Source organism: Crocuta crocuta, unplaced genomic scaffold (genome assembly GCF_008692635.1).
Source record: "Crocuta crocuta isolate KB4526 unplaced genomic scaffold, BGI_CrCroc_1.0 scaffold256, whole genome shotgun sequence".
In the NCBI taxonomy this organism is placed as follows: Eukaryota; Metazoa; Chordata; class Mammalia; order Carnivora; family Hyaenidae; genus Crocuta; species Crocuta crocuta.
In genome coordinates, this window is record NW_027530999.1 from 1,569,567 (window position 1) to 1,579,057 (window position 9,491).

Below are 9,491 nucleotides of genomic sequence, written 5' to 3' on the forward strand. Positions count from 1 at the left end.
GTCCTCAGGGAATGATGGGAATGGGGAAGGAGAAGAAGGTGGCAATGAGAGAAAAATAGGCTCCTCTCCTTATCCACCACCTTCTCCTCAGCTCCTCTGAAATAACATCCAGGAGAGCAGGTCATCTACGCCACTTCTCTGTCTGCAAATGTCAGATGGCTCCGAGCAGGCCCCACAAGATGGGGGGAGCTGCTCCCTTGAGAGGGGCAGGGGGCCGGCAGTCTGGAGGAGGCAAGGGTGGGCCAGGGCCAAGTGGGGGATGAGGGAGGGAAGGACGGGCCGTCGGGCTGGCCAGTCCCTGCCCCCTTTATCCTGGTTGCCCCCTCGCTACCTGAGCCTCGGCAGAGATCACTCGTCGAGCCTGGGAGTGAGCAAGGTGTGTGCCAATGTTAAACAAACATTAAAAGGATGAGAGAGTAGAAAACTGCTAGCATGTTGTATAGCTGAGCCTAGCCCACCCCCTCGCTGTCGTGGAGAAACCCTTTGGGGGTTAGCCTCCCAGAACCACCCAGGGAGCCTATGGGTGCGCTGGGCTGTGGGTTCCATCAGATGGCGGAGGTTATGTCTGTCCCATCCGTGGTAAGAAAAAGAGGAAGGGAGGAAGATCAGGAACTGGTGGGAGGCTGAAGAAAAGGCACTCAGGTAGCCTGTCATCCCAGTCAGGTCCTCCCTGGAGGCTGGCCTCCCCTAGGAACCCTCAGGATGCTCTGAGTTGTTCCGTTCAGAAGTGGAGATGATCTGGGTAGGTGGGAGCTGGGTCAGGGAAAGAGGAAATGCTCACCACCCAAGGCGTGTTCTGTCATCCTCAGACACAGAAACTTCAGAGTGGGATTGATCTCCAGGTCAGGCTCAGGGACCAGGCAGTCTAGAGGGAATATGAGAACAGCCCGGGGTAACAAATGGACAGGGAGGGAGCAGGTGCTCCACACAGCTGTGGCTCTGGTTAGACATGCTGTTGCTGCTATTGGGGTTGGCAAGCCACAGGTTCTGTGGGCTCTGGCCCCCAAGGCTGGGGCTAGTGAGGGCATGTCGGAGAGAGATGCCCCCAATGCCTGAAGGGCTCAGAAGGCCCATCCTGCCAGGTAGGAGGGCCTGGGAGGCATGGAGAACTGCCGCTGGGACCACCTGCCACCCCCATCCCCACAGAGCCAGCTATGGGAAGTGAGTTGAAGCCGAATGCCCAGTCTTTCTGATGCTGGTAGTTTTGCATCTCTAGTGAGGCTTTGTGTGGGAACATCCTAAGGACCTTCAGCACTTGTTGTTTTCAAGACAGCAGCCTTTTCTCCTGCATCTCCCCGAACACCTCATGAGTCAGCACTTTTTAATGGGCTGGAGGTAACTGGTGATGTTCTCCTGGTCTGGTCTGGACACCAGGAGCTGGGTGCACACTTTGCCCATCACCAGTATAAACTGGCTGGGGATATTTCTGTTGGTGATGGGAGCCTAGGCTTGCTCACTGCTATCGGTGGGAGATGGAGTATAGCTCTTTCTATTCATTTTTAAAAAAATTTTTGAATGTTTTATTTATTTTTGAGAGAGAGAGATCACGAGTGGGAGAAGGCCAGAGGGAGAGAGAGAGGGAGACACAGAATCTGAAGCAGGCTCCAGGCTCTGAGCTGTCAGCACTGAGCCAGAATGCAAGGCTCGAACCCACGAGCTGTGAGATCATGACCTGAGCTGAAGTTGGACACTTAACTGACTGAGCCACCCAGGCGCCCCTTAGTTCTTTCTATTCTTGATTAAAAACCCTCAACAAAGTAGGGATAGAGGGAACATACCTCAACACCATAGAGGCCATATACAAAAGACCCACAGCTAATATAATCCTCAATGGGAAAATGCTAAGAGCTTTTCCTCTATGGTCAAAAACAAGGCAGGGATGTCTATTCTCAGCACTGTTATTTAAAATAGTATTCAAATTCCTAGCCACAGCAATTAGACAACAAAATGGAATATAAGGCATTCAAAATGGCAAGGAAGAAGTCAAACTTGATTATTTGTAGATGACATGATACTCTATCTGAAGAATCCAAAAGACTCCACCAAAAAACTGCCAGAACTAATATATGAATTCAGCAAAGTCACAGAATACAAAATCATTGTACAGAAATCTGTTGCATTACTATATACCAATAATGAAACAGCAGACAGAGAATCAAGAAATTGATCCCATCTACAACTGCACCAATAAGATGCCTAGCAATAAACCTAACCAAAGAGGTAAAAGATCTATATACTCTGAGAACTATAGAAAACTTATGAAAGAAATCGAAGAGGACACAAAGAAATGGAAAAACATTCCATGCTCATGGATTGGAAGAACAAACATTGTTACAATGTCTATACTACCCAAAGCAATCTACATTGAATAAAATCTTTATCAAAATATCACAAGCATTTTTCACAGAGCTGAAATTCACAGAGTCCTAAAATTTATATGTAATCACAAAAGACCCCAAATAGTAAGAGCAATCTTGAGAAAGCAAAGCAAACCTGGAGGCATCACAATTCTGGACTTCAAGCTATATTACAAAGCTGAAGTGATCAAGACAGGATGGTACGGGCACAAAAACAAGTACATAGATCAGTGGAACAGAGTAGAAAATTCAGAAATGGACCCACAACTATATGGTCAACTCATCTTCAGTAAAGGAGGAAAGAATATCCAATGGAAAAAGGACAGTCTCTTCAACAGATGGTGTTGGGAAAATTGGACAGCAGTATATGGAAGAATGAAACTGGACCACTTTCTTACACAATACACAAAAGTAGACTCAAAATGGTGAAAGAGCTAAATGTGAGACAGGAAACCATCAAAATCGTGGAGGAGAACACAGGCAGCAATTGCTTTGACCTCAGCCATAGCAACTTCTTACTAGACGTCTCTCGAGGCAAGGAAATGAAAGCAAACATTAACTATTGGAACTTCATCAAGATAAAAAGCTTCTGCAAAGTGAAGGGAGCAATCAACAAAACTAAAAGGCAGCCCATGGAATGGGAGAAGATATTTGCAAATGGCATATCAGATAAAGGGTTAGTATCCAAAATCTCTAAAGAGCTTATCAAACTCAACACCCAAAAAACAAACAGTCCTCTTAAGAAATGGGCAGAAGACATGAATAGACACTTTTTCCAAAGAGGACATCTGAATGGCTAACAGACACATGAAAAGATGCTCAACATCATTCATCATCAGGGAAATACAAATCGAAACTACAATGACACACCACCTTACATCTGTCAGAATGACTAAAATTAACAACACAAGAAACGACAGATGTTGGCAAGGATGTGGAGCAAGGGGAACCCTCTTACACTGGTCATAAGAATGTAAACTGGTGTAGCTGCTCTGGAAAATAGTGTGGAGATTCCTCAAAAAATTAAAAATAGAACTACTCTATGACTCTATAGGTCATAGTGCTATGACCTAGCAATAGCACTACGAAGTATTTACCCAAATGATACAGGAGTGCTGATTCAGAGGGACATATGTATCCTGATATTTATAACAGCATTATCAGCAATAGCTAAATTGTGGAAACAGCCCAAAGTTCATCAATTGATGAATGGATAAAGATACACACACACACACACACACTGGAGTATTACTCAGTGATAAAAAAGAATGAAATCTTGCCATTTGCAGGGATGTGGATGCAGCTAGAGTGTATTATGCTTAGTGACAAAGTCAGTCAGAAAAAAGACAAATACCATATGATTTCACTTATACACGGACTTTAAGAAACACAATGGATGAACATAGGGGAAAGGAAAAAGAGAGACTCTTTTTTTTTTTTTTTTGAAAAAGAGAGACTCTTAACTACAGAGAACAGACTGAGTGTTTATAAGGGGAAGGTGGGTGGGAGTGAATGATGGGTATTAAGGAGGGAACTTGTGCTGAGCACTGGATGTTATATGTAAGTGATGGATCACTAAATTCTACTCCTGAAACTAATATTACACTATATGTTAAATAATTAGAATTTAAATAAAAACTTAAACATTAAAAAAAAAGAATTTTTAAAGGGATATGTCATTGATTTGTTCATAAAAATGATGAGGTTTGATATATTCAAAGGGTACTTTATTTATGAGACTCTCACTTAACTTTATTTTTTCACTTCCAAAAAATGTTTATTTTATTTAGAGAGAGCTAGCAGGGGAGGTGCAGAGAGAGTGGGAGACAGATAATCCCAAACAGGCTCTGCAGTCAGCCTGATGAGGGGCTCTAACTCACAAACCATGAGATCATGACTTGAGTTGAAATAAGAGTAGGTTGCTTAAACAACTGAGCCACCTAGGCACTCCTATATTATCCATTTTTAAATTTTTAAAAAATTCATTTTATTAAAATTTTTTTAAATGTTTTATTTATTTCTGAGAGAAAGAGAGAGAGAGAGAGAGAGACAGCGTGAGCAGGGGAGGGTCAGAGAGAGGGAGATACAGAATCTGAAACAGACTCCAGGCCCCGAGCTAGCTGTCAGCACAGATCCCGATGTGGGGCTCCAACCCACAAACCGTGAGATCATGACCTGAACTGAAGTCAGATGCTTAACCAACTGAGCCACCTAGGTGCCCCTCCATTTTTTAAAAATAAAGTTTTTAAAATGTTTATTTATTTATTTTGAGAGAAAGGGGGAAACGCAAGTGGGGGAGGGGTAGAGAGAGAGAATCCCAAGCAGGCTCCACGCTGTCAGCATAGAGCCTGATGCGGGGCTCGATCTCACAAATCGTGAGATCATGACCTGAGCCAAAGTCAGATGCCCCTATTTTTTCCATTTTTAATCTGCACGTTCTTTGGGTATTTTTCACAGCTTTTATAAACTTTTTCAAACATGCATTAGAGAGAATAATAAATGAACCCCCATATACTCAGCATACCATTTTCAGTAATTATCAAGCCATACTTGAGTTGCTTTATCTTTTCTGTTTCCTTTTGTTCTCCTACCCTCCCTTTCTTCCTTTATCCTTTTCTCACTTGTTTCAATCTTTTTAAGAAGATCGCAGGTCATTTCAGCCCTACATAATTTTCTATAGAATATGGACTTTTTTTTACACAAACACAATGACATTTTCACACCTAACAAAAAATCCCAGTAATTCATCGATATCATCAAAGACACAAATTTCTGTCTCCTAAACATCATGTTTCAGTTGATTTGTTCAAAAACAAGATCCCATAAAGCCCATCATGAAAACTAGTTGTCATGTCTATATAGTCTCAATTAAGCCAGAGATAACCCCTTCCCACATTTTTCATGACATCGGTTTATGTAAGATGAATTTATGATTTTTGCTTTCATATATTCAAATTTTGTTATGAACAGAACTCCAAAGATTTGCACTTTAAGGAATATTTCCAGCTCTTAGTCTTTGCCAGTTTACAAAAAGCAGGCAGAATTTCAAAACACAAAACGAGTCTTATGGGGGGGAGAGGGTGGAAAGGGAATTACTCTGTTTCTATTAATTTATTTGGCTTCATGATATTAAGCAGAGAGGGAAATCTCATTTTTCAAAGAGAATCTAAACATTATTGAATGCAACATAAGTCTTTCTGTCACATTTTCCTAGCTTATCACTATTAACCCTTCTTCCTTCTCTAGTTTCTTCATTTTTACGTTTGTAAGGACCTCTGAAAATTAAAGGTTAAATGTAAATCAAGATAAATTGAGACTGAGATTTTAAGTTCTCTATCTTGCCTTCTTCCTTATGAACTAAACCCTGACTTGACTCGAGGCCAAAGTATACTTTCCAGCCTTCCTTGAAGATAGAGGTAGTATTAAAATAAGTCCATTAAAAAGTAGGCAGAGGTGGTTGTGAGGAGGAAGCAGGAAACCTTTTAAAAAATGGAGACAAAACAGTTCACAGAGAAAGAAATAGAGATGGTCGTTAAACATGAAAAAATGCTCAAGGTAATCCATAATAATATAAATACAGATTAAAGCTATCCTGAGCTATCATTTCTCCCTGTCAGGTTGACATAAATCCAAAAATTTGAAAATGAACTTTTTCAGAGAAGTTTACAGGGAAATAGGCAATTTCATGAATGCAAAATGATACAATATCTGGGGGAAGGTCTGGACAATACTAGCAAAATTACAGATATATTTACCATTCATTGATAAGTCCCACTTCTAGAAATTTACACTTAAAACATACCAGCATGAATATGTAGTCACATATGCACAAGGTATATGTGGTGTGTGTGTGCATGTGTTTTCCTCTTTCTGAGTTTCTTAAATTGTATTTAATTATGAAGCAAAAATAATAACATTGTGCACATTGTGGTGCACATTGTGTATAAAGGAAATGTATAAGATTACTCTTTTTAAAAAGTGGAGAGGGTAGGGGTGCCTGGGTGGCTCAGTTGGTTAAGCGTCAGGCTTCGGCTCAGGTCATGATCTCACAGTTCGTGGGTTCAAGCCCCGTGTCAGGCTCTGTGCTGACAGCCAGCTCAGAGCCTGGAGTCTATTTCAGATTCTGTGTTTCTCTTTCTCTCCCACTCTTCCCTTCTCATGCTGTCTCTCTCTCTCTCTCAGAAATAAATAAAAAATCATTAAAGCATTTTTTTAAAAAGTGGAGAGGGTAAAGGGACCTAAATGAAATAAGGTTTCTACATTTCCCAGGAAGTGGTAAAACATCCATACTGGTAGGTTATGGTAACTTGCATATGTATACTCTAATAAAGGAACAAATGCTAAGAAAACCAAACAAAGAAATATACTAAAAAAACACTTCCAATCAATCAAGGTGGAATCCTATGTGTCCAGTTAATCCATAGGAAGATAGGAAAAGAGAAACACAGGAATGAGATACAGAGGAAATAAACAAAAAGCAAATAATAAAATGACTCTTAAGCCCTTACATATCAATAATTACTTTAAATGTGAGTGGTTCAAATATATCATTAAAAGGCAGTATTGATTAAAATATTTTTGATTTAGTGGGAGGATGGGCAAAATGTGTGAAAAGGAGATGGAGATATAAGCTTCCAGTTATGGAATAAGTCATGGGAATAAAAGGCACAGCATAGGAAATATAGTCAGTTGTACTGTAATAGTGTTGTATGGTGACAGAAGGTAGCTACACTTGTAGTGAGTATAGCATAATGCATAGAACTGGTGAATGATTATGTTTGCACCCAAAACTAATGTAACATTGTATGTCAACTATACTAAAATAAAAGAAAATAAAATTTGATCCAACAATACGCTGCTTATAAGACACTGACTTCACGGGCACCTGGGTGACTCAGTCGCTTGAGCATCTGACTTCAGCTCAGGTCATGATCTCACCGCTTGTGGGTTCTAGCCCCGCATCGGACTCTGTGCTGACAGCTGAGTCTGGAGTCTGCTTCAGATTCTGTGTCTCCCCCTCTCTCTGCCCCTCCCATGCTCATGCTCTGTCTCTCTCTTTTCTCAATAAATAAATGTAAGAAAAAAAAAAAGAAACTGACTTCAAATTCAAAAGCATAGGTATAGGCTGAAACTGAAAGAAAAAGTAGTGACCAAAAATATTTATTTAATATTTATTTGATTTTTTTACAAATAGTTTATTGTCAAATATTTATTTGATTTTTTGATTAGCTTTTGCTAACATTATTTAGTGACATTTCTTTCCAAATTTTTATGGAGAGTGCAAATTCAAAATTGTTTTTATTTTCTGCCAACCCTCTTGATCCATTTTTAAATTATTTCTTTTTTCCAGGTTTATTGAGATATAATTGATATGTTCTGTAAGTTTAATATGTACAACATGATGATTTGCTGCATGTATATATCACAAAATGGTTACCATAAGATGGTTAGCTAACACATCTATCACTTCAGACAGTTACTAGTTTTTGTTTTTGTTTTTGAATGTAGTGAGAGCTTTTAAGATCTTCTCTCTTAGTAACTTTCAAGTATACAATACAATATTGTTAGCTGTAATCACCATGCTGTACATTTCATTACCAGAACTTACTTATTTTATCAGTGAAAATTTGTACCCTTTGGCCACCTTTACTTACTTCCCTCACCACCTCCTCACTGGTCCCTGGAAAGTATCAATTTATTCCCCATTTCTAGAAGTCTTTTTTTTTTTTTTTTAGATTACACATATAAGTGAGATCATATAGTATTTATCTTTCTCTGTCTGACCTAACTTACTTTGCATAATACACTCAAAGGACATCCATGTTGTCACAAATAGCAGGATTTCTTTCTTTTTGATGGTTGAATAATATTCCATTGTGTATATTATGCCACAAGTTCTTTTTTTTTTTAATTTTTATGTTTTTTTTTTTAAATTTATTTCTGAGGGGCGCCTGGGTGGCTTAGTCGGTTAAGCGTCCGACTTTCGCTTAGGTCATGATCTCGCGGTTCGTGGGTTCNGAATCCACTAACTATGAGATCATGACCTGAGCCAAAGTTGGAAGCTTAACCGACTGAGCCACCCAGGTGCCCTCACAAATTCTTTATCCATCATGCATAGATGGACACTTTAGTTGTTTCCATGTCTTGGCTTTTGTAGATAATGCTGCAGTGAACATAGTAGTGCAAATATCTCTTCGAGATAGTGATTTCACTTCCTTCAGACATGAACAGAGAAGTGGAATTGTTGGATGATATGGTAGTTCTATTTTTAATTTTTTGAGGAGTTTCTATAGTGTTTTCCATAGTGGCAGCACCAATTTATATTCTCATGAGCAGTGTACAAGTATTTCCATTTTTCTAAATACATGTAGCACTTATCTTTTTTTTTTATAATAGCTATTCTAACAGGTGCAAAATTATAGCTCTTTGTGGTTTTTATTTACATTTCACTGATAATTAGTGATGTTGAATGCCTTTTCGTATACTTGTTGGTCACTGTATATCTTTCTTTTGGAAAAATGCCCTTTCAGGTCTTTTGCCTATTTTCTTTCTTTCTTTTAAAAAATGTTTTTACTTATTTCTAAGAGAGAGAGAGAGACAGTGTAAGCAGGGGAGGGTCAGAGAGAGAGGGAGACACAGAATCTGAAGCAGGCTCTGAGCTGTCAGCACAGAGCCCGATGTGGAGCTCAAACCCATGAATGGTGAAATCATGACCTCAGCCTAAGTCAGACACTTAACCGACTGAGCCACCCAGGTGCCCCACTTTTGCCTATTTTCAAACCAGATTATTTTTTTTATTGAGATGAGTTCCATATATATTTTGGAATATTAACCCCTTATTAGATACAAGGGTTTGTAAAGATTTTCTCCCATTCCACAGGTCTCATTTTCACTTTGTTGGTGGTTTATTTTACTGTGCAGAAGTTTTTTAGTTTGGTGTTTTCTTACTTGCTTATTTTTGCTTTCATTGCTTAGCTTTTGGTGTTATATAAAAAATTGTCAAGATCAATATCAAGGAACTTGCTACCTATGTTTTCTTCTAGTTTTATGGTTTCAGGTCTTACATAGACTTTTAATCCATTTAAAGTTAACTTTTGTGAGTGACGTAAAATAGGGGTTTAGTTTCATTCTTTT

The 9,491-nt window shown here is 39.3% G+C and overlaps 1 pseudogene; it reads right to left on the minus strand.

The window, feature by feature from the left end:
• Positions 1–758: 758 nt before the first annotated feature.
• LOC144236903 (protein Smaug homolog 2 pseudogene) lies at positions 759–1,497 on the minus strand (annotated as a pseudogene).
• Positions 1,498–9,491: the final 7,994 nt, after the last annotated feature.